This window comes from Macrotis lagotis, chromosome 7 (assembly GCF_037893015.1).
Source record: "Macrotis lagotis isolate mMagLag1 chromosome 7, bilby.v1.9.chrom.fasta, whole genome shotgun sequence".
Taxonomy (NCBI): Eukaryota; Metazoa; Chordata; class Mammalia; order Peramelemorphia; family Peramelidae; genus Macrotis; species Macrotis lagotis.
Genome location: NC_133664.1, coordinates 7,965,043 through 7,991,606, shown reverse-complemented (window position 1 = coordinate 7,991,606; position 26,564 = coordinate 7,965,043). Strand labels below are relative to the sequence as shown.

The 26,564-nt window shown below is 38.1% G+C and overlaps 1 long non-coding RNA gene across 1 annotated transcript; it reads left to right on the top strand.

Annotated features, from left to right (window-relative positions):
* Positions 1 to 2,184: 2,184 nt before the first annotated feature.
* LOC141493608 (uncharacterized) lies at positions 2,185 to 3,466 on the top strand. The gene is made up of 3 exons (XR_012470249.1): positions 2,185 to 2,424; positions 2,513 to 2,648; positions 3,395 to 3,466. It is a non-coding gene; the product is annotated as an uncharacterized LOC141493608 (long non-coding RNA).
* Positions 3,467 to 26,564: the final 23,098 nt, after the last annotated feature.

Genomic DNA, 26,564 nt, shown 5'->3' with positions numbered 1-26,564 from the left:
AATTGAAGCAGGATATTTTCAAAAAAGTGGGAAGATTTATATGAACTGATGCAAAGTGAAGTGAACAAAACCAGGAGAAAATTGTAACAGTACAATATTATAGAATCACAATCTATGAAAGGCTTACTTACTCTGATCAATACAAGATTCAAGATAATTTCTAATGATTCGTGATGAAAAATGTTCTCTGCCTCCAGAGAGAAAACTGATTAACTCTGAGTGCAGATGGAAGCAGATTTCCTTTCACTCTATTTTTCTTGCCTTTTTTTTTTTTGCAACACAACTAATATAGGAATATGTTTTGCAAGACTTCATGCATATAATGGATATCATATTGCTTGCTTTAGCAATGTGGGGAAGGGGTAACAGGGAGACAGACTATTTGGAATTCAAAACTTAAAAAAAGAAAATAAAGAAAAAATATGCCTTTGGGATATTTGATGGATAGATGAGTAGGAGGAAGGAAGGATGGCAACCAGTGTCATAAATGATATTTTTACTCCTGTGGCAAGCTTCACAAAATGTGACCAGGGTAAGCTTCATTAACGATGACTTTACATTGATTGTTTTAAGACAAATTCAGTTGTATGTGACTGAACATCTTGGGTATTCAGTAAAATATTTTTGCCTAATCATTCGTGCTAACTACAACAAAGATCACTTGCTTCTATTTATTTTAGAATTTTAAATATTTTATATAATATTTATTATTATTAAATATTTTATATAATACATAATAAATATTTTAACATTTTAAATCATTTTATATTTATCCCCCTGCTCTGAAACCTGGGGCCAGAATCTTGCGTGTCTTACCCTGGTGTATAGTGGCACCAAAGGTCCTGAATGATGTCTGATACTTCTGGTGACATGCGAGAAGTGAAGTTCATCTTGGAATAGGTCCTAACTCACTTCTGGGAGGAGGGAAGAAGAATTAAGTTGAGCCAAATGCTTTTATCACTTCGCTTAGTTAATGACCTTTCCACTCTGCATTCCTGGGTGTCTTGTTGTGGGAGGGGAGATAATGAGGGCTAACACATAAATATTCTCTTAAGAGCAAAAACCATTGTAACTGTTTCCTCCTATTGGTCATGGTTTTATAAGCAAATTAGGACCAATCTGCCTCTCTCCTAAGGGTCTGATTGTCTTTATTGGTAGTCCCATTTTCTTTCATTTCCAGACCTATACTATACCATACCATACCATACCATACCATACCATACCATACCATACCATACCATACCATACTAGTTATCTAGATGGACTCTTATTGGTTATGTTATCTGGTCAGAACCATTCCAGCAGGAGTCTTGTGATTTTTTTTCATTAATTCATTCATGTTACAAGCCCTTCACAGAATCATGGGGTCATAAGGTACAGTGCTGCCTAGTACAAAGACTTCATTTTTGGAAGACTCCAAATTAGAATCCTATGCCTGGGCAAGTCACATTACCTGCCAATGCTTCAGGAAGCAACTGAGATTTCAGAGGTGGTGCTGACTTACATCAGTAGAAAGCATTTCCTCATCAAACATCTCCAATGACAATGAAATCCCAGATCCAACATCTATCCTAATCCATAAGGCCATTGATTTAGAACTATAAGATCAATTAATAGAAACCTACTAAAACCTCTCCATTTTAGCGATGAGGAGGTGAGTTCCTGAAAGGGGCCTCACAGATAATGAAGGGTCTTACCAATGGGACACAAAGGTAGTAAAGACCGGAAGAACTAGACCCTTATTTCTAAACCAGAATCGTTTCTACTACATCATCCTCCCCCCCCAAAAGGAATAATCAATCAATTAATTGACTACTAATTGAACACCTACTATGTGCCAGGCTGTAGAGGGAAAAAAAAGACAAGAATGAAATGATCCCTGTTTGCAAGGAGTTTACATTCTAATGGTGAAGACGAGCAATTTAAGTGGGTTCCTATTATTCATAATGTCCTAATATGATTCTTTTTGAGTTACTGGTAGAAAAAAGGGAAGTGATATGGAAATAGTTTTTGGTTACTTGGATACTACAAATAATCTCTGATCTTATCTATGCAGTCACTCCCTTCAATGATCCAGTTCCAAGTTTGTCCTCATCTTTTCCTGCTGCCCCCTTGACTCAGCCTTCACATTAAGTGCCATAAATATTCTGGAGACCTTCTGGATCCCAAGACATTGTACGGATCTTCACAGTGTACACAGACTCTCCAAGAGTTTTTATCCATTCTTGGTTTGTGGATAGCCTGCCTTCTTTTCCAGCCCCACATTTCTCTGCTGACATTCTTCAGGTCATTTCTGTCCAATTCTAAATGGGTAAGATGTCACAGTGAGCCTACCATATGTCTCTCTTCATTGTGTTTCTCTCTGCAACTTTAATTCTGCTGGCAATCTAACATCATTGAGAAGAAGAAAATGATGTTCAAAAGGTGAGTTTTTGTTTCTAGAGGAAGTTTGGGCCACTCTGTATAATTTCCCAAAGGTCACCCAGTCCACTCTTTTCCTGTTCATTTATAGACCCAGGGCATCATTCCTTTACAATATTTATCTCAGAATTCTGAACTGATGGGTCCACTCTCTGATTTGCTGTTCCAATCCTATCTGCCCAGTCAAAAAGAATTCTTCATCCACTTTGTTTCTCCTCTGTGAATAGGTAAGTGGAAATCTTTTGGGTGATAATAGATAAATTTTAGGACACTCCTTACAGCATTGGGCATATTGCAGAAGATATTTGAGGGTAAATTTCAGTAGAAATAGATGAATCTTGTCATCTCTTCCAATTCTGACATTCAGGGAATTAAGGAAACAACCAGTGCAAAAATATCACCTTGCTTTAAAAGCTAACCTTTTACTAAAACCAGAAGAAAAAAATAACTTTTTTTATTTATGTTTAACTGAATTTTAGAATGTATTTAATTCAAAATGCATTTAAAAAATAATATGGAAAGGCAGAAGGGAGCAGAACTGGAAAGTTCTATCAAACTTTTTTAAAAAAGGAGACTGACTGGCTCCATATTGTTCTTTCTTTATTTTTTTTACTATTTAGGCAAAACATCCTTTCAATTAAGACTGTATTTTTCTCTCCTGATTTTTTCCCAGCACAGCAGGAGTCCTATCTTATATAAAAAAGAGAGCTTAAGAATGTGTGTTAACAAACTCAAATACTACAAATGAATTTTACAGTCCTCTGTGCTACTCATTCTCACCTCATGAATCCACAAGTGTCTGTGAATTTGAAAGATTGCTGCTAGTGGATGATCTCATCTTCCACCCTTATGTAGGCTCTAGTTTCGCTTTTCTCCAGTAAATGGCCCTGGATATTGAGAGCTGCCATGCCAAACTTTCTAGACAGGCGTAAATTACTGTCACCTCTCCCTTCCTCATTTGCTTTATTTGTAGGGTACATTGTGTGGCCAAGCATAGCACTGAGTAATGGGTGCCGCTTCAGCATGGTAAGTGCCAGTGGCGGGGGCTTTCTCATATCTGGGGCACATTTATAAGTCTCAAACCCGGAATTTTATGATGTTGTGGATCGCAGGAGGCTGCTTTTAAAAAGTCCATTTGTAGTTGGGAAGCTTCAGTTTTATAAAGATGGCTGTAAATGAGCCCTTAATTGTTAGCTGAAGGGGAGGACTGTGGAGCCAGGCAAAATGTGAATAAATGGACATATTGGGCAAGTAAAGAATATATTTGTGCTTTCATAGAGCCTTATCACCCTCATTATTCACCTAATTTAGAGAAGAGTTAAAACAAAAATATGATGATGTTATGTAAGAAAAAATAAAAGGAATATGGAAGGAAGGAAGGGAGGGAGGAAGGGAGGAAAGATAAAGTACTTTCTCTGAGATCTGTACAATGTTAGGGGCTATAGATGCAAAATCTAAGCTAGCAAGGGCTTCAGCTGACATTCTAATGAGAGATGGAACTGGAAAGGGAGGTTGTCCATGCTGGGTGATGTGGCTTGGAGATGGCTGTGAAGGTCATTCAGCAGTTACCAGAAGGAGATGGACTTAGCAATTGTACCGGAAAGATAGGAGATGATATAATGGAGGATGCTCCAGATTGATTCAGCAGATGGATGATCTCTTACCCGAGTTGTTCACTGGGGTCTCCCAAGGATCAGGGGATGCCTGGCACTCTTCCTGGCTGATGGGTACCAGAATCTCTAGACTCAATTGAGTCTCAAGGAGAGTTTCAAGACTTTTTAAGCCTTAATGATTCCCTAACATAAAGTACATGGGACAGGGTTTGAGACATTGCTCCCTCCACAACTTGCTATATGTATGGAGCATACAAAAATGAAAGTAAGATCATCTTTGACCTCAAGCTTGGATTCTGTCAAGGGAAATGGAGTCAACTGATAAGCAAATGTTCCTTATTCTCTTCTTTGTATTTAATTCCACACTAGTCTCAATTATTATATGTCTTTAATTGTATAAATACATATCTGAAGTCTCTGTCTCTCTCTTTGTCTCACTCTCTATGTCTCTCTCCCCCCCACTTCCCCCCTCTCCTTTGTCTCTGTCTCTCTGTCTTTCTCTGCCTGTCTCTCTATCTGCCTCTCTCTCTCTCCCTCTCTCTCTCCTCTCTCTCTCTCTCTCTCTCTCTCCCCCCCCCCCCCACCTCTCTCTGTCTGTCTCTCTCTGACTCTATCTCTTTCTGGCTTTGGATGAGGAATTTCAGTTTCCAAATGCCCTAGACTTATTCACAATGCCTTGCTTCCTGATGAGAAGTACAAGCCTGGAGCAACAATCCTCCCTCACTGCTTCAGCTCAGGCATCCTCTTTTGCCTCCAACAATTATTCTGAATCTGAATGAAGCCCACCGAGCCCAGGCTCCCCAGCGTTATGGGCCCCAGAGCCAATCATTAACTCTGGGGTTCTTTCTAACTGATAGAACTTCCTTAGCTGCCTATAACCCAGGTAAAGAGAAAGCTGTTTGGTCCTCTTTAGAGAAGCTCTGGTGGAGAGGGTAAAGACTGAGCCTGTCCAAATGGAAAACCCTTATAATTGAGAAGTCTCAGCAAGTTATTGTAACTGGTTTTAAAAACTTGTCTAGAACATTCTACAGCACGGTTTCGAAGGGTTTTGTATCCATTATCTCATTTCAGCCTCTGTGGTGTGCCCTACAAATATTATCATCCCATTGTACAGACTCGGTTTCTCCCAGAAGTGTCAGTGTCTAGATTCAAATTCCCATCTTTCCAGTTCTGAGCCCAGGGCTCTCTCCTTTACACTAGGTAGTTTCTTGAACTCTTTTTAGGACTAAGGGGAGGAATTCATCTACCTCTTTGCAGCTGCCTCCTATTTCCTTGCTTTCAGGGTCTGAGACATTATCGATGAGCATTGTCTTTGTGGGACAAGTTGGGCTAGATGGATGCTGAAGACTCATCTAACTTCAGATCTGTGTGATTTTATGATCTGGACCCTTGCTCAGGGTGAAGCATCCCAGTACTCAAGGATTAATGCTGCTCCCTGGTTCTCTAGAATTAGCTTGGGCCAATACAGAGGAAGAGGCATCTCCATGTCTAAAATCCCAGCAGAGGGAACAGAAACCAGGTCATTTCAGCATCGATGCAGAGGGCAAGGAGTGACCCTTGGGAGTCACCTGGGTGACTCTTCCTAGTGGCAGTGAGACAGGGCCTTTGCTGACAGTCACCCCACAGTACAACATGAACTTGGTGGGACCAGGATAGGTAGAAACTGAGCTAAGTGAGAGCCACGCTCTTCAGAGGCTGAGATGGGAGTCAGGTGAACGTGTCTCCTAGGTTTCGTTAGAAATATTCTTACTGCATGGAAAGAGCTACATAAACAGCTCCTAAATGAAGGGGGCAGAACCAAGAGAACAATGACCACATCTACAACAACATTGTGAGATAATCACTCTGAGGGATGCAGCTCCTCTCAACAGTTCAGAGAGCAAGGACAACCTTGAGAAACCTGCTATGGACAACACCATCCCCAAACAGAGGGAAATAAAAAAAAAATTATGGAGTCTGGATGCATGGTATTTTCACTGGGATTCAAACTTCTTTTATGTTTTTCCTTCCTTTCTTGGAATATTTTCTTTCCCCTTAGTTCTAATTCCTTTTTCACATCTTGATTGAATATGTAAATAGAATAAATGTGAATATACATGCACAACTTTTACCAGACCATTCACCACCAAAGGGAGGAAGGAGGGAAAGGAGGGTGGTAGAAAAATGTGGAACTCATAAATGTGCAAACGGGTGACTGTTTAAAAACTACCATTGCAGATAATTGGCAAAATAAAATAAAATTTCAGTTAAAATGTCATTATATTCTCAAAGTATGAATCCTCTTGTAAAAGTTGACTAATGCTAAGTAGCTAATAGAAATGAGGAACTAGTTGGAAAAAACATAGTCATGAGGTCTCAAGATGGAAGAGAGATCTCACAAGATCATCACAGTATCCCTGGATCCCTAAGGAAGAGAGCATTTTGATTTTGGGAAAGTGAGCCCAAAGTATGCTTGTGCCATCATCAATAGCCATTTGTGAAGTGTGTGCGTGTGTGTGTGTATAAGGCATTTTATTTTTGTGTAGGAAGTACATACATCCTACATACTTGGTTCGTAGTGTTCCTTAGATACCTTTTGACGTCCTCCTTTAAGGAACTCTTTAGACATGAGTCCAAATCCAAGCCTCAGATAACTTTTTCTTGGTTATCTGAACGGAAGATGTAAGGAACTTTAGATTCTGAGAAGAGGAGCCTAATTCTTCTGTATGACCAAATCTGTCATGCCACAAGCAGAGATTTTTAGCCTCTTAGTTAAAAAAAGCAGAGTGCTCAAATCCTTTGACTTCACCAATAATTCTTAATGTTAGATGAAAACTATCCCTTAAAGAGTATATTTCAAACATATAATTTTTATGTGTGAGTGCCTTTCCCCCTCCTGACTAGAGACAGTGGATTCTTGCATAATCTCTCATTAGAGAATTCATCTCCAAATGCAAGTATTGAAATGTGTGGAAGAAGCTGATCAAATCTCTTCATTTTAAACTCCTCAAATTCGAGATTACATTCCATTTGCAGCAGTGGGAACTCCAAATTTAGTCATTCTTCATCCTTCCCATTGCTTTTACTTTATGTATTGTATTTGGATGAATAAATGTATATAAACACACCATAGGTAATATCTATATAACCCAGATATATGTCTATAGAAATACATACATAAGACAGAGAAAAGGAGGAAAAGGGAGAGAGAGAGAGAGAGAGAGAGAGAGAGGAAAATATAAAATAGTGAAAAAAATTATTCTCTGAAAAGTAGAAAAAAAGACTCTTTTTTTTAACCAAAGAGAAAGGAATCCAGTAGATGAGGAGGCTCCATGGGAAACACTGTCTCTTTTCAGCTCCTGTTCTCATCATTTTTCACCATTTCCTTTCCATTGGAACCATTTTTTAAGGTATGGATTACATTTAAAAGATGGAAACTCGGACATGACAGCTGAGGCAGACATTATGGCAATTGCGCTGGGCCATCAATCATGGTTCTGGAGACCCTGGTGTCCCAGGCCTAATGTCCCTGGGACCAGGTCTTGCCCTTCCCTTGGCAAAGCTCCATCTATGCAACCTATCATCCTACCTGCAGCAAAAGAATGAAGGCAGTGAAATTGATATCCCCTCTCCATGAAGCAATTCCATTAATCAGATGGCAGATGAGAGCATTCCCTGTCAGATCCATGGGAAGGCAATGGAACTGGAAATGGAGGGGAGGGGACCTCAGCTTTTTTCCACATTGTAGTTTTTGTGGCAGGGTCTTTTTCTGAACACAGTCCTCAAGACATTTCTTAGCTCCCAAGATGATATTCAGCACTCACAGAGAAATTTTGTCAAAGATGTATTGAAAAGAGGACATTGGGTGTCTGTTGAGGGAGGCAGCTGGCAGCAGGTCCTAGACCCTGAAGCATTGGTTCCTTCATCTCTTTCCTTTTCCTCATCCAGACCTCACTAAATCCTGGGCCAAAGAGAGGCTCTTGTCTTCCCGAGGCAGTGATGAATGACCTGGGTCCAGGCCAAAGAAAAAGGGCAGGGATTTATCCCAGTTTCCTCTGCTCTGGCCCTACTTATTTATGAGAGGCCTGCAAGCACATTAACATGGAAAATGAAATATTCCATAATGTGGCTTTTCATTCAGCAGGCTCCGGAATAGTCATCACCGTCACCGTTCCAATATTCTCAAAGAAGAATGAGTGGGGATGCTCTGACCCTCCCCCACCCCCACCTTCCCACACCAAAGAAGAGTTTTCATTTCACCAGGAAGTGAAAAATTGGAAGTTTTCAGTCATCACCCTTTGGGCTGGGGTTTTATCTCTTCTTTCTTTTTACCACCTAGATTCAGCTTTCCTGCCAATTCTTCATCCTTGAAACCCTTTTGCATTTTATTTCTCTCTGGGCTCTTCTGTCTCTGAAGCATTGAGCACACATTCAACTTAACATGAATTCAGTTGCCTCTTTAGAGTGCATGCTTTAGAAATACTACACAGCATTATCTCTTAAAATGCAATGATTCTTTCTAAACATTATGTTTTCGTCCGTCTTCTTTCCTGTGTCTATAATGTCCTTTGTTCAGTTATTTCAGTCATGTGCAACTCTTAATGACCCCATTTGGAATTTTCTTGATAGAAAATCTGAAATGTCCTTCTCCAGCTCACTTGCCATTTGAGGAAACTGAGAAAAAGAGATAAAGTGACTTACTTAGGGTCACATAGCTAATAAGTATCTGAAACTGAATTTAAACTCAGAAAGATGAGTCTTTCTAACTCTAGGCCTAGCCACTTTCTGCACTATGGTACCACCAAGGTGCTTCATTGAAATCCTATCCATGGTTTTTTTCCCCTTAGTTTTAAAGCATTATTTAGTTCTTTTTAATATTCTTTTCTTTTTAAAATTTGAGTTCTAATTTTTTGCTCCTGCACACCCTCTTGCCTGTCTACTGAGAAGGCAAGCAATGTATCAGTTATTCATGTGAAATCATGTAAAATTTATTTCCATAATAGCCCTATATCAAAGAAAAGAAGAAAAATTATACTTCAGTTTGCAGTCAGAGTTCATCAGTACTCTCTCTCTCTCTCTCTCTCTCTCTCTCTCTCTCTCTCTCTCTCTCTCTCTCTCTGGAAGTGGATAGTATTTTTCATTATGGGTCCTTTGGAATTGTTTTGGATAATTGTATTAATCAGACCAGCTGTCTTTCATAGTATAGATCATCAGTATAATATTGTTCTTACTGGCCCACTGACCTCTTGGGTTCTTCTTACTTCACTTTGCTTCAGTTCATTTAAGACTTGCCTTGATTTCCTGAACAGTCACCCCCATCATTTTTATAGCACAATAATTAATACTCTATCATGATGATATGTTCATTCATTTCTCACTTGTAAAGCATTCCCTTGATTTCCTATTCTTTGCCACCAAAAAAAGAGATGCTATAAATGTTTTTGCACATAATGTTATTTTTTTCTTTTTTTAAAATCTCTTGGGATACAGACCTCATAATGGTAACTCTGGGTCAAAGGATGTGCATAGTTTTATAGACCTTTGGGTATAATTTGAAATTGTTTTCCAGAATGGTTGGATGAGTTTACTACTCTACCATTACTATACCAATTTTTTTTTCTCCTTGCCTCCAGCATTAATTATTTCTTTTTTGTTTGGTTGGGGTTTTTTGTTTCTTTGTTTTTGTTTTTTAGCAAGGCAAATGGAGTTAAGTGGCTTGCCCAAGGCCACACAGCTAGGTAATTATTAAATGTCTGAGGCTGAATTTGAACTCAGGTCCTCCTGACTCCAGGGCTGGTGATCTATTCGCTGCACTACCTAGCTGCCCCAACATTAATTATTTCTAATAGTTGTGAAGAAGTTGTTTGAATTTCTCTAACAAATGGTGGTTTAGTATAATATTTTCATATGACTGTAGATAGTTTTATTTCTTCTTTTGCCAACTTCCAGTTTATATTTTTGATCATATGGTCTCTGAAGTTTCTTCACCGGGGAATGACTCTTATTTTTATAAATTTGACTCAGTTTCATATACTGTAGTATATAGTTCTAATCACTAAATATATACTTGAGAAATTTGTATATTTGAGCAATGATCGCATTGTCAGATAAACTTAGTGCATTTTATATCACTTCATTGTCTATGATACTTTTCAAAAAAATTCAGTTTTCACAGTTATTTCTTTTAATTAGATATCTTTGTATTTCTTTTTAAAATTTATTTATTTATTTTGAATTTTAAAATATACCCCCCCCCATCTCACTTCTTTCCCCCACTGCCCCACAGAATTCTATCTATTAGTCTTTATATTGTTTCCATGGTATACATCAACCTACGTTGAATGTGATAAGAGAGAAACATGTTCTGTTTTTGGTAAGATGCACAGCTTCTTTGCTTTTTTATCAAGTGGAAATATAGTTTTTATTCTTGTTACTCTGGTTGAGAAAAAAGTTACATCATCAAGATTCAACATTTCAAATAAATAGCAATGGTAACAATTATTCAAAGGTATCCTGTTTACATCTTTGATCCCAGCAACCATTTCCTTTCATTTATAGGTAAAGTCAGGGTTATATACATATTCTTTTTTTTCCTTTTTTAAAGATTTTGAGTTTTACAGTTTTCCCCCTAATCTTACTCCCCCCCCCCCACAGAAGTCAATTTGCCAGTCTTTACATTGTTTCCATGCTATACATTGATCCAAACTGAGTGTGATGAGAGAGAAATCAGATCCTTAAGGAAGAGACATAGAGTATAAGAGATAGCAAGATCAGATAATAAGATAGCAGATTTTTGTGCCCTAAATTAAAGGTATTAGTCCTTGGTCTTTGTTCAAACTCCTCAGTTCTTTCTCTGGATACAGATGGTATTGTCCATGAGAAACTATATTTTTAAGGAAAAAAAATAAAATGATATCAGTATTTCTATACCTGCCTTATTTACTTCAACTGAAGCATTTTTAGTATCTGCTCCAGTCCTTTATTTTAACTCTGTGTATGGCTTTCTGTTGTACTGTGGCTCTTGTAAACATATTGCTGGATTTTGGCTTCAAATCAATGTCATATCTACTTCTGTTTTATGGGTTGGCCTATCCAATCACATTCATAATTATGATTACTTCCATTATGATTTCCTTCCATCACATTTTCCTCTGTTTCTCCTTCTCTCTCTTTATCTAGTCGCTCCTCAAAAATCTATTTTGCTTTGAACCTCTGTCTCCCTTAATCCAACTTCCCTCCCCTTTATTATCTTCACGCCCTTCTTTTCTTATTTTCATCCTCTCCTATTAGGTAAGATAAATTTCTATTATCTATTGAAAACGTACACATGTATATGCATATATATACAAATATATGCATATATATATATATATATATACAAATATATATCCCTTTGTTGAACTAATTTAGATATTAGTAAGGTCCAAACATTACCCTCCTCCCCCTCTACTGTAAAAGCTCTTCCTTGCACACCTCTTTTATTTGAGCAAACTTTTTCCTTCTATCTCTTCCTTCCCCAATCTTCCAGGGCATCTCTCATTCTTACTGCTTCATTGTTAAAGTCATTACAACATAATCAACTCACATCTATGACTTCCAGGTAAACTTCTTTTAAGTACTCTAATAATGATAAAATGTTTTAGCTATTTAATGAATCATCTTATATAGAAAGCTTAAAGTGAAGACCTTATATTTATTCTTTTATGTTTGCTTTTTTATGGTTCTTTGAGTTTTTTGTTTGACTATAAAATTGTCTATTCAGCTGTGGGTTTTTTTTTTTTATCAGGAATGCTTGAAAGTACTCTATTTCATTAAATCTCCATTTTTTTCCCCTGAAGGAATTTATTCAGTTTTTCAAAGTAAAATTATTCTTAGTTGTAATCCTACATGTTTTGCCTTCTATAATATAATGTTCCAAGACCTCCTCTCTTTTAATGTGGAAATCACTAAATCTTTTATGATCTTGACTATGGCTCCACAATATTTGATATTTTTTCCTGGCTACTTTTGCAATACTTTTCTTTGACTTGGGGGCTCTCAAATTTGGTTATAATCTTTCTAGGAGTTTTCATTTTGGGATCTCTGTAAAGAGGCATTTGTGGATTCTTTTAATTTACAGGTTTTCCCCCTGAATCTAAGATAGCAGGACAATTTTCCTTGGTAATTTCATGAAACATGTTGAGGTTCTTTTATTTGATTATGGATTTCAGATAGTCCAATAATTATTAAATTTTCCCTCCTGAGTCTATTTTTCCAGTCAGTTGTGTCTCTGATGAGTTATTTCACATTTTCTTCTTTTTTCATACTTTCAATTTTGTTTGATTCTTTTTTAGAGTCTTTTGATATGATTATCATCCATTTCCCCAATTTTGATTTTTTAAGAAATTATTTTTCATCAGTGAGTTTTTATGCTTCCTTTTCTGTTTGACCAAATTCTACTTTTTTTTTGTTTTGTTTTATTTTTATTTTTTTAGATTTTTCAAGGCAATGGGGTTAAGTGGCTTGCCCAAGGCCACACAGCTAGGTAATTATTAAGTGTCTGAGACCAGATTTGAACCCAGGTACTCCTGATTTCAAGGCCGGTGCTCTATTCATTGCGCCACCTAGCCACCCCCAAATTCTACTTTTTAAGGAGGTTTTCATCAGTGAATTTCTTCTGTTCCTCTTTACTATTGGGTCAATTCTGATTTCTTAAGGTAGCATTTTCTTTAATATTTTTATACTTTTTTTTATCAAGCTGTTGATTTCTTTTCATAATTTTTTTCATTAATTTCATCCCAACTTTCACTTTACTCTTCTTTATTTCTTTAGTTCTTCCAGGAATCCTTTTTGGGCTTGAGTACAATTAATATTTTTCTCTGAGACTTTGTTGACAGCTATTTTCACATTTTTGTCTTCTTGTGAGTTTATGATTTTGGTGTTCTGTTTTCAGTATTAGCTTTGGGAGTCTTGGCTGAAGTTTTGGCTTTAAGGTATTATATTTATGGAAGAGGTATGGTCACTGCTATCATTAATTGTGCTTTGGTTGTTATCCAGAAAATTCCCCTGATTCCCTACAGCCGCGAGCACAAGTGTTCCTCTTTGCTTTGGGGCTACTTTCTTGTGAATGATTACTACCATTCCTATCTAACCTGGAATTTTTACCCCAAATTTCTTATGATCAATAGAATTGTCAATCACTGACAGAGGAAACCCTGTGCCAGCAAAGGATCCCTTGACTATCTCTTTCTGACTATTGTGTGACCTTTGTATTGTCTCTAGACTGAGAGTTTCCAAAGCTGCTGCTGTTGTAGCCACGTTTCATGCTCTCTGTACCTACCCTCCAAACTGGCAACCACCTGGGTGTTATACACCTTTCCTGCTGACATCCTAAGTTTTCTTATGCCTGACAAAATGTCTCACATTCATCTTTTGCTGACTTGAGGAATTATTTTAAAGTTATTTGGAGGTGAATGGTGAAAAAGTTGAGTTGGGTTGCTACTTCTTATCTGCCATCTTGGCTTCATCTACTACTTATATTTTAAAGAACATATCCTCTGTAGAGTTTTCCCAAATTCCCACTTATTGGTAATGGCCTTACTTCTCTAGCCCTCCCAAGATAAAACAAAAAATATCCCCCCCCCATATCCCTTTTTTTATTCATTCATATAACCTACATTACTATATATCATTTCCTGTGAGCAGCAACTTCATTTAGTGGGTAGAGACTGGATCTGAAAGACAGGAGGTCTTGGCTTCGAATGCTACCTTTGTGGCCATGAGACCAGAGAACTCCCTAACACTGCAAGAAGAAGATCAGGTACTAATCTGCCCTGGTAGGAAAGCCTGTGGGTTTTTTTTGTTGTTGTTTTTTTGTTTTTTTAGATTTTTGCAAGGCAATGGGTGAAGTGGCTCGCCCAAGGCCACACAGCGAGGTCATTATGAAGTGTCTGAGGTCAGATTTGAACTCAGGTACTCCTGACTCCAGGGCCAGTGTTCTATCCACTGTGCCACCTAGCCTCCCCCAGAAGGCCTTTCTTAATGGGAAATTCCCTTCACCAAGGACATAAAAGTTCCTGTCTAAATTTAAATTGCCATCTTTACTTTACTACATCCAGGTACTTTAATTGGATGGGAATCTCAATGAAGGCAAGAACTACATATTATTTTTTCAGATTTTTGCAAGGCAGTGGGGTTAGGTGGCTTGCCCAAGGCGACACAGCTAGGTCATTATGAAGCGTCTGAGGCCAGATTTGAATTTAGGTCCTCCTGACTCCAGGGCTGGTGCTCTATCCACTGTGCCACCTAGCCGCCCCAAGAACTACTTCTTAAGCAAACTTGATATCTTCCTCAATAACCCAGCTACATGGCTAATAAATGTTTGTTGATATTTATGAAGTGAATGAAGACAGTAGTAGACTTCTAAGGAGGTGGTACAAATGGACTTCTGGGCAACATGGACTCCTAACATGATCGCTCTGATCAAAATAGGATCTCAGAGATCATCTCCAACCTTCTCATTTTACAGATGAATCTTCAAGAAGATTCAGAGGTGGAAGTTGAACCCAGATCTATTGTGTTATTGCTTCCTTGGACAGATGAAGGTCAAGGCAAATTACAGATAATTTGAGCTATAATTGTGCCCCCATCAGCACTGTCCAGCTGCTGTCTGTCACCCCTAAAAAGGAGGACTTCTACCACTTTTGGGGGTGCTGATTCCACTTTGAATTAACTCAGAGTGTCGAGAAATTTTTGGTTATTTCCATAAAATCTACAGAGGCCAGTTTGTTACTCCCATTCCTTATTTCTTGGGATCAAATGGATCAAGTAGCAAGCAGCCCTTCTAATATTTGAGATGACTACTATCAAGTCTGCTTAGGTCAGGTTTCTACTTTCAATCCAAAACCTCGGGACCTTTTCAGTGGCTTAGGTCTCTATTTCCAACACAAAAGAAATATTATGACACCCTTCAAAGTTTGCCCAAACTATTGGATGCTAAAAAAATAATTGAGTTCCATTGAAATTGTCAGCTCATTCCCTTGACGTCAGATAAGATCATAATTAATGGCAAATAGAGCTTGTAGTCCAGGATTCCCATCAGAAACAGTCAAAGTTGACTTCCTTTTTTTTATTTTTACTTTAAATAACCCAGAGTAATCCAAAGTCTCAGCCTCTGTTTTTAAGTACTTGGCATTCCCAATGGATTTTGGGTGAAAACCAAGGAATGGTCTTTTTTTAATGTTGCAGACAAACTCGATTGATAATGGTAGATGCTTAGAGAGCAATGCTGTTTATGAAGGCCATGCTTGGGTCATTTCCCTTGAAACGTGCTGCCTGGTGGACATGGGGAATCATTTTCATCAAGGAGATAGGCTATTAAATTCTCTTTCTAGTACAGACATTTGGAGAGGAACATTAAATGGGTCCTGTTTATCTGGACCAATCTGAGGGGCCAGTTCTAATCTCTCTTTGTTGCTTATTGCCTTATGAACTTAGTTAGCATTGCAAAGTCAACTATGGACTTGGGTGTTGTTGAACGATTTTCTCCTGTCTCATGATGAAGTGGAGCAGAACAATGAGCCATCAACTTGAAAAGGAACAGTATGGTAGTAAAGGCATTCCCCCTGTTACCATAAACCCTGAGTTTATGACTGCACATATGGAGGGAGCCAGCAGCAAGGTAAGGGCGGCTTTTCTTCCTCCATATTATTCACCCCTGGTGCCATTTTCTGTTCCTTTTGTGGTCCGAGGGTGACTGAGCATCACATAGGGGTTTTTGTTGTAAAACATATCTGTGCTTTATAATGAAGGGGATGGGGGTGGTGCAAGGGGAAATGCTCCAGGCAGGCAAAATTCAGCACTGGGCCATTGGCCTTGGGGTCAGGTTCTATAGCCAAATAAAGAGTCAGCCCAGGCTGGGTTTATGGGAGGCAGTGGTGTGCGCTGGGCCAACTCTGGCAACCACAGCTGCACCCAATGCTCTGGTCACACTACAAAGATCCCCAGAAGACAGATTTTAGAATCTGTTTTGAATTTAAAGTGGAAGTTTCAAGGCTGATGCCTTTTTTGGTTATTTTTCCTCTCTTTAAATTCTATTCTTATGTGGAAAATAATGCTTAGGTTTAGGGGGAAATAGTATTTTATGCATCTGGAATTGCATTGTTATGGGTGAATAAGAATATGATATATGAGCCATAGATAATATTACATGAATATGTTGAAAATCCGTGATTTCAGGGGGAATGCAGGGATGCCAGTCTATCACAGAAAAGGTACATCCTAATCAGAGTTTAAGGGACTTGTCTGTGGTCACATTTCTCTGCCATGTTAGTTTAATTCTAAGTTATAGAATAGAATATTATATCATGATATAATTGACAGGGGGTTTCTATACTGGGAGTTACCTGCACCAATGAAATGATAGACTAGTTAAAAATGTGATGGATAGGGAAGCTGCCAATCTCCAACTCAGCTCCTTTGAGATATGTCCTGTCCAAAGGAATCTGGTCAAATCAATCCATCTCTCAAAGTCCTCAGGCCTCCCTCTGAGACTGGAAACTTCAGAGATCGCAATGAACCCTACTGGCAAAGGGAGTGCCCTCGAAGCTAGCGATTAGAGCTGTGAACTGGAGTCAAGAAAATCTGAGTCAAAATTCAGCCTCAAACACTTCCTAGCAGTGTGTACCTGGGTGAGCAATTTCACTTCTATTGGCCTCAATTTCCCCAGATGTAGTATCATATCTTCATCTCTGGGTGGAGGGTCAGATAGCTTGGATAATATTTGCAAAAGCACTTAGCACAGTGTCTGTCTTGTAGAAGGTTTATTCTCTTTTCTTTCCCTCCTCCCTTCCCAATTAAATCCCTCTTTTTTTAAAAATAAAAATGAAAGGCAATAAAGTGGACCTGTCTTGATCTTTCACTAATCACTTCTTCATTTTTGCTTTAAATAATCAATAGAAGTTCAAAGTCTTGGTCTCTGGTTTTGTGTTCAGCATTCCCATTGCAATTTGGATGAAATCAGAGTGGTATTATTTTTTTCAGTGGTTAGAACAAACTGGATTGACAATGAAAAGATCTTAGTGAGCAGCATTTTCTGTAAAGGCCGCCACTGGGTAGTCTATAAATTGTTTTAAATATAATTATTATATCAATAATAAATACAATTACAGTATTAATTAATAGTATTTTATGCATCTGGAATTTCAAAAAACGGTGTGCTCTTGACTGATATGGATGAATAAAATATGATATATAAACATTAGATAATTTTATATCAATAAGATGAAGGCCTGTGATTTCATAGTCATCCTAGAATCAGAACTGGGAAGGGTATCAGGGATTATGTGGATATCATTTTTTATTTAAGTGAGATCATAGAAGTAATATGGCCATAATACCCCAGGAATTTGAACCTGGATCCTCTGACTCAAGAGTTGTTTCATAGTATTATATATCTCTGACCATCCAGATATATTTTATTATTATTTGCATTTTATATAATTATGTGAAATATTCATCTCTTGGTTGCCTTGTTGGTTATATAACTGCAATTTTTATTCTGAATTATTTTGCACTCTTGAAGCCTCCTGATGCCTGCTTTGATAGAAGTTACTCTCCCTAAAAAAAATGGTGACAGTGTCTTGTTCTTTCCGTTTTCTCAGATTTCATGACTTGTTAAACAAATGAGTTACAGTTGCTTCCGTCATGAAGAATTTTCTCAACTTTACCCTCCAGCATGGTATTTTCTTGACTTCTGCTCTAACCAAAGATCTGCAAGCACATAGATAGGTATTATTGGATGACTGAAGCAGGTCGTGACTATGGGAAGACTAAAATGCCTGCCACATTACTTCTTTTCAAACAGCTTAGAGTCACTTCATTGCTTTGTGATACTGTGTGTGCATGGCACCTTTAGATTATAGGATTTGAATTTTAAATCCAGCCAATTTACTTCCTAAAGAGAAGGTTTGGCATATGTAGGCCTGAGACTTTTGAGTAGTCTATAACTTTCCCTTTCATGTTATTTTCCAAAATTTCATGACCCTCCTTCCTCGTGCTGCTCTTTTGTTCGAAAGAACACCTGGGTTTAAGGTCATAGTCTATCACTCATAGCAGTGAGACATCGGGCAAGTTGACTTGTGTGGTTCATATGGGGGAAATAATCTGTGCTTACTTTATGACTTGTGGTACAGAGAGAATGAAAAGCATATATATCTGCATATTTATATAATATATATGTACACATATATAATATGTATATAATATATATCTGTGCCTTTATTTATGCATTGACATAATTTAGAAGTTCTTATTAAGTTTTTTTTTTTTTAGGTTTTTTTCTTTTTGCAAGGCAAATGGTGTTAAGTGGCTTGCCCAATGCCACACAGCTAGGTAATTATTAAGTGTCTGAGATCAAATTTGAACCCAGGTACTCCTGACTCCAGGGCCAGTGCTCTATCCACTGCGCCACCTAGCCGCCCCTCTTATTAAATTTTAAAACAATTTTCTCCTTTATTCCTTTCCAGTTCTGTTGGCATCTGGGTCATAGGTATCTTGTATTCATCTGTTTACATAATGGCCTTGAGCACACCAAGTCAAAATAACCAAGAATCCCGTGAAATGTTTTTGTTGTTGACTTTGATTTTATCAAACTTTGACTTTGAAGTCTGACTTTAAATATTTAAAAAAAATTTTTAGTCTCCACTTAATCCATATAAAATAAGAAAAGCATTTCCATCTACAAAGCAGAACAGAACCATGGGTTGGCACACAAAGCCATGAGTCCATGATATGACTAACTGGCTTTTTCTGATACCATTACGGATACAATTAATTTCCTAAGCTGATCTATTGATCTGTTTCCTATGATCTTCACTATTCTCTTCTATATAGTTGCTAAAATGCTTCATTCATTCCTTGTCTAATTTTTATGCTTCCCCCAGTTTGGTTTGCTTCTTGTTATCTAGCTTTCTTCTCTTTTCCCTCAAAGACACATTAAAAGGAAAAAAAAAACCCAAACCTCTCAGATATCCATAGTCATGTAAAACCAGTTCCCAGAATGTCCATATCAGAAGAATGTGTTTTTTATCGTGAGTTCATTACTGCTTCATCAGAACAAAGAGAACATGTTTCATCAATGTTACTTTGGCATCATGGCTGATTATTTCATGAAACAGAGTTCTAGACTTGAAACATTGATTTTTCTTTATTATGTGATTGCTATGAATGAATCTTCACATTCTGTTCAGCTCATTCTGCATCACTTTATGGAAGTCTTTCTAGGTTTGTCTGAAATAGTCCCTTTTTTGTTTCTTAAGGTTCCTTTACATTCATATGCCATAAGTTGTTAGCCATTTCCCCAATCGATGAGTAGCCCTTTTGTTTCTCATTCTTTTCTATTGCAAAAAGAGTTGCTATACATCTTTTTTGCATGGATGGATCCTTTTCTTCTTTCTTTGATTTTTTTCTAAGTTTAGACCTACTAGAGGAATTGTTGAGTCAAAGAATATGGATAGATTAGTGACTTTTTAAAAACTTATTTTTTATTTTTACTTAAGGCAATGGGGTTAAAGTGACTTGCCCAAGGTCACACAGCTAGCAGATTAGTAACTTTTGAGGTACAGTTCCAAATAGTTGTTCAAAATGACTGAACCAATTCAAAGTTTCACCAGCAGTGTATTAAAATGCCAGATGGTTCATGGGATAGAGGCCTTGCTTTGGAATCAGGAGGAGGAGAGTTCTAATCTAGTCACAGATACTTGACTCATACTAGCTGTGTGACCTTGGGCAAGTCACTTCATCCTGATTGCCTCACATTCAGGGCTGTCTCCAGTCATCCTGGTTCATATCCGGCCACTAGACTCAGATGGCTCTGGAGGAGAACATTAAGCTGGTCACTTAGCACAGCAACCTCGCCCCCACCCCAACATGTTTGCCATGGTATCACCTTCCTGATGTCATGGTCTTCTTTGAGAATGAAGGGCAAAAAGAAATCATCATTAAAAAAAATGCCATTTCCCCAAATTCCCCACTTCTCCAACAGTGGGTATTTTCTTTTATTTTCTTCAGGTTTGCTAATATGATGGACATGAGATGGAAATGCAGAACTTTTTAAATTTGTATTTCATTTGTTATTTGTGATTTATAGCACTTTTTTAGGTGTTGTTTATAATATTGATTCTTGAGTATTGACTGATTCTTTGCTTAAATATACACAAATCTGTTGCTTATATATCTTGGATGAGGCCCATGTGAGAAACTGGTTGCAACTCGTTTTTCCCAAATTAACTCACTTCTGAGTTTAATTGCATTTATTTCGTTTATGCAAAAGCTTTTTAATGCTTAGTTTTTTCTTTTATGATCCTAATTTGGTCATGAGTTCTCCCATCTCCGAAGTTTCTTCATGGAATGGAGTTATTTCTTGTTTATTGAGGATTATGTCTATTTTTCATAAGTTCTGGAAGATTCTCCTAAGCTCTATTGACTTATATAAATGCTGACAAAGAGTCTTCATTTAATTATATGTTGGCAGAAGGTGATAGGTTTTCTTACAGGCCATGGTAATCCATTGGAAAATGATATGACTTCCTAATAGTATAGTAGTAATTATGGCAGAACAGAAAAGGAGATGGCATGTTTTTCCTTCCCGTGGCTAATAAGTGAATAAACACCTCAAGAAATTGAATCACATCTATTTTTGCAAATGTTATTCCTGATGAAACCAGAAGACCTAAGGAAGTTGTAGCCATACAACTTTAGTTGTCTGTGTTCTTTGCAGACAAGGAAGTTTATAGATTTCAGATCACTGTGTGTCCAAAGACAACAAGAAATAACTTTTAATGGAGACATTAGATCAATACAAATGTGTGCCTTGGGTCAGTGGTAGGGTGGGGTGAGACCTGAATTTGTTTCTTCAATTTTTTAATCTATGACACAAATTAACTTAAATATTACATTAATCAACAAGTCAGCACAATCAAAAATGGATTGTGCTGATGTGTTGGTTCATATAAAAACCTGAATTAATATTAAAAACTGACATGGGACTTGAAAGAAATGAGCATTTTGTAAAATAAAAACATAAATACCTAGGATAAAAGTTTGGTAGCCGCGACGACTTGCTCTGCCTTCACTAGGACAGTTTTCCCATCTGTCAAAGAAGGATAATGTGACCTATGTGACTCACGCTAATGGATTTTGACAGTAAATATTTTGTAAACTTTTGAGTGGCATCAAAACTAATTTAAATACTAAAGATGCCTACCCTTCCGATTATGCTTAGAGATTTTTGTTGTTGCTGTTGTTTTTTTAATTTTATATTTTTAAGGCAATGGGCTTAAGTGACTTGCCCAAGGTCACCCAGCCAGGCAATCATTAAGTGTCTGAGTCTGGATTTGAACTCAGGTCCTCTAGACTTAAGGGCCAATGCTCTAGCCATTGCACCACCTAGCTGCCCCTAGAAAGTTTTAAGAAGGCATTTGTATTTAATCTTCACAAAAAAACCCAGGAAGATAGTGCAGTTGAGACACCTATTTTAAAGGTGAAGAAACAAAGACCTGGGAAAGTTCATTATTTTGTCCATAGTCACACAAAACATTCTAGGAGGAAATCCAATCCAGATATTCTGAGTTCAGGTCCTTCATCTTTTGTAGGCTATATAATTGTGATTCTTTGATAGGCTCAATCTTCCCAGAGCATGTGCTTGAAACAAGATTATGGATGCGTTTTTCATTCTTCACACTATAGTCATGTCTTGACCTTCTCCCTATGAATTGTCTCTTACCAAAAAAAAAGGTGCTATGTACATTTTGTTGAATATCACTTAGTTATTTTTTCTTTTATATTTTCTAATTTTAACATTATGATTTAGTTTTGAGTTATAAATTCTATCCCTCCTTTCTTCTTCTCTCCCTTCTTGAGACAGTAAGCCATCAAATATCATTTTACAGTACAATTACATATAAAATATTTCTATAGTAATCATTTTATACAAGAAGACTCAAGTAAAAGAAAAAATAAAGAAAGTAAAAAATAGCACAGTTCAGTCTGTATTCAAATGATCTTGCTTTCTCTGGAGGCTGATAGCATGCTTCAGCCTTCGCCCTTTAGAATTGTCTTAGAGCATTGTATTATTGAGAATAGCTAAGTCACTCATAGTTCATGATGAATAATTTTGCTGTTTTGGGTCCAATGTTCTTTTGGTTCTGTCTACTTCATTCTGTTTCAGTTCATGTAAGCCTTTCCAGGTTTTTCTAAAATTTTCCTGCTTGTCATTTTTTAAACATTTTTTCAAGGCAATGGGGTTAAGTGGCTTGCCCAAAGCCACACAGCTTATTAAGTGTCTGAGACTGGATTTGAACTCAGGTACTCCTGTCTCCAGGGCCAGTGCTCTATCCACTGCGCCACCTAGCCACCCTATTGTCATTTCTTTTAACACATTACAATCACATACTACTTCATGTTTAACAATTCTCCTGCTGATGGGCATCCCTTTAATGCCCACTTCTTAGCAACCACAAAAATATAAATGCTAGACATATTTTTGTACAAATAGGTGCTTTTGTCTTTTTTTTGGATGTCTTTGACATATAGCCCTAGCAGTGATATTTCTGGATCAAAGAGCATGCCCAATTTTGTATTGGTATAATTCCAAACTGCTTTCCAGAATGGTTGGGTCAGTTCACACCACCACCAACATTGCATTAGTGTCCCTGTTTTTCCACATCCTCTTCAACATTTAGCATTTTCCTTTTTTTTACAATTATTGTCTGTTTTATAGATATATTAAAATAGTATCTAATCCAAATGGATTCTTCCTTTGAGATATTTGCTGTGGTTATTTCTCAGTCATGTTCCACTCCCAGAAAACAAGAACAGGGCTCAATAGTGAGATGTCCTCCTTCAAAAAAAGTGAGTTGTTCACTCCATGCGCAGCATAAACTAGCTCAGTTCTCTCTATCGGGAAGGAGCATATGGGATTTCAACATGTCCTTGTCCTTGGATCTCCGAGTGACACCATTCCTCTGCTAGCTTTAGGTCTCCTGTTACTCCAGTCGATAAATAACACCTTTACACTACACCATATCCATCAGTCTGTCTGTCACAGAGTTGCAGTACATACATATTAAATAAAAAAAGCCAACCAAAACCCACCCAACAGCCCACATTGGGAGGGGGAGGCCATGCCACTTTGGCTGCCTTTATTTCAAAGTTCCGCTGGGCCATGTTGGGCTTTTGATCTGTGAGCTATTAGAATCCCTGGCTGCTCCAGATGAAAGGAGTTAGAAAGTCCCAAATCATAACCGCAGTCCGATCAGTAATTCACTGAGCAGGTAATTTGCAATGACTCGCCAAGCCTTTGATTGCCCAGGGTTTATGGCTATTAGCAGTTTCCCCTTTCAAATTTGTATGCTTCCATACTTCCTTTCTGACCCCTTTTTCATCATTTATGGTCCAATTTGGGAGTGAAAAAACCTAACGGCTTGCCTGGCGTATGGCTGTCATTCATAGCCCCGGTGCGTTCTGTAGCACTTTGACATTTGGGATGATGAAAAAAATGCCTAAGCAGGTGTACTGAACACTAACCAGGTTCCCTGAACAATGCTTTATGGGGGTCCCAATGGACCTCTGGGTTGGAAACCGGTTCAGCCTTGAACTTTCTCTATCAATTTAATCATCCATCCACAGAAGGAGCCCAGAAATTCAAGTTAAATCGAGGCACCATAACATTTTCATCTTGACTGGCCTTCATCCAGCTGAATATGGGAAGAGTACCGTTGACAGAGCCTATGCTCAAAGGTGGACAATGTGGAAGCCTGGCCATTGGGGAATGCTTTTCGACACTAGAATATGCATTATAGAGTTTACAACTAAGCCTTGGTGATGGAAATAGACGATTGGCATATCCCAGTCCCTTAGTGTCAGTACAGATATATTTTCTATACATGGAATTTTTATGGAAGTGACTTGTTTTCTTTTTAGAATTTTTCATCTGGTAGACAGGTGTGTCCCTCTCCCTATCCTGCCCCCCACCTGATTTTCTTCCATCCCATGCCATTTTTCTGAGATCTGTGGAGGTTAGCAAATAGCAGCAGATTCCAGTTGTCAAGCCAGTGCAGAACCTTTTTAGGGAAAGTCACCAATTGGTAAGTCTGTCTGGCAGGACTCCCATAAAGTATTGTTCAGGGAACCTGGTTAGTGTTCAGTACACCTGTAGTTGGTACATGGCAGACCTAGCCAGTTGGCTTAGAATTATGACAAAGGCAACCACTGAAGTTACTGTACTGCCAAGACTCCTATTATTCAGCATGAGATTATTTTCCTTTCTAAGAGAGTTTGGCATGTGAGAAAAACAAGCTACATAAAGCAAAATGATGATCATTAATAATAAAGACCAGCCAAGCATTTTTGATAATCATTGAGAATTACAGAGGTACCTTGAGGTGAGAACAAGGGGGGAACACATGTCCCCTTACCCAATCAATTTTTTTGTTTGTTTTTATTTATTTAAGGCAATGGGGTTAAGTGACTTGCCCAAGATCACACAGCTAGGCAATTATTAAATGTCTAAGGCCAGATTTGAATTCAGGTCCTCTTGACTCCAGGGCAGTGCTCTATCCACTGTGCCACCTAGCTTCCCCTCCCAATCATTTTTAAGGGAGAAGAAATTATTCTTCAGCCCAGTGGATGTTGATTTGCATTTTTCACAAAATTCTAACATGCTGTTGGACTCAGAAGCAAGGATCACTAGATCCAGCCTGGGTTTATTGAGAACTGGTCATGTCAGGTCAATCTGACTTCCATTTCAGATGGATGGGTTTTTTCCCTAGGTTGGCAGTGAGTTTGGGGTACACTAATTAATGTTGGATTTAATAGAGTGGGCTAAAATCCCTTTGCCTTGGTTTGCCCATCTAGACTTGCTCAATCTTATTTTTTGTTTGATAAGGCAATGGGGTTAAGTGACTTGCCCAAGGCCACCCAACTAAGTAAATATTTAATGTCTGAGGCCATGTTTGAACTCAGCCCCTGGGTCAGTGCTCTGTCCACTGCACCTTCTAGCTGCCCCCCACCTGGCCTTTCTAAACTGATTCTTGTGCTCTATATTATTAGAGTTGTGTGTCTTATTAGAGTTCTCTTCAAGTGAAATGAGTTGCCTTAGGAACCAGGAGCTTCTTCATTATAGGGGGCCTTCAGATTTGTTGAGCATATTGCAGGAGGTATTCCTGATCAAACAAGCATCCCCTGGGATCCTGTTACTCTGAGGTGATCATCTGAAGGATGTTGCCTATAGAATAGCAAATATTTGGATTCTTTTAATGGGCATAATTAAATTAATTGTTTAACATATATGTATTAGAGCTATTTCATGCATTCATTCAATTCAGTGAGTTTATTAAGCACCTCCATGTGCTGAGCCTTCTGCTAAACAAGAGTCCTCATAGATGACATTGACTTTAACATATTCAGGGCATTTTACATACATGCTCTCCTTCCCATGATACAGATGTGCCTATGTGACATGAAAAACATGATGAAATCCCAACTTTGACTACATAATGTTGACCCCTGGGAAGCAGCAGACTCACCTGGCATGGCAAAGGTTTGCATGGGGTGATTCAAATGGAAGAGATGTCTTTGAAAGCCAGGGTCACAAAGAGATGATGAAGTAAAGCTGTTCTCAGAGGGCATAGACAGACATCTTCATGGACCAGAATGTGCCTCATTTTCAGTCATACTAGTGAAGAAGGAAAGACACACAACCATCTTGATCATCACATGGTTCAGGAACAAGTGAGAAAAACGTGTGTAGAGTGCATTGAAACCTTAAAGAATTGCGTGGATATCTGCTTCTGTGGACATCAATGCCTCCCCCTCCAAGCCTTCATTGTTCTTTGAAGATGATAAGTGAGCTCAGACAGGAAGAAACCACAGTGGTCTCCAAATCCAACCCCTTCTTTGGGTCAATGGAGAACCTGCAGCCTAGAGAGGATGAGCAGAAGGAACAAGTATTTAGGAAACTCTTACAAAGATTATCATAATAACCCTGGGAGATCAGTGCTATTATTATCCCCATTATACAGTTAAGGAAACTGAGGCAGTTGAGGTTAAGTGATTCACTCAGGGTCACCCAGCTAGGAAGTATCTGTGAGCGGATTTAAACTCAGGTCTTCCCCAGGCTTGACACTTTTCGAACTGTGCCGCCTACCTTCCTCAAAGAGCTAAAGTTACTTGTCTGTGGTCACACAGATAACAAGTGAAAGTCAGTATTTGGATCTAGGTCCTGTGATTTCTAACTGCATTAAGCATCTTTACCACCCATCTTGGGATAGTCTGTCTGTCTGTCTTCCAAGACTAGTCCAGCTTTGTTTGTAGAGAAACATCATCACATCTGTCCTATGACGAAAGAATTTCATTTGGTTCCTTGGGCAGAACTGTTCCTTCCACCTCTCTCTCTGTCTCTGCCTCTTTTTTACTTTTCTTTTAAAAATTTTCACAAGGAATAGCTCACTGGGTGATGGAGAAAGGCAAGATATATTCTAAAGGAAGGGGACGTTAAAACAGAAGGCATCAAGA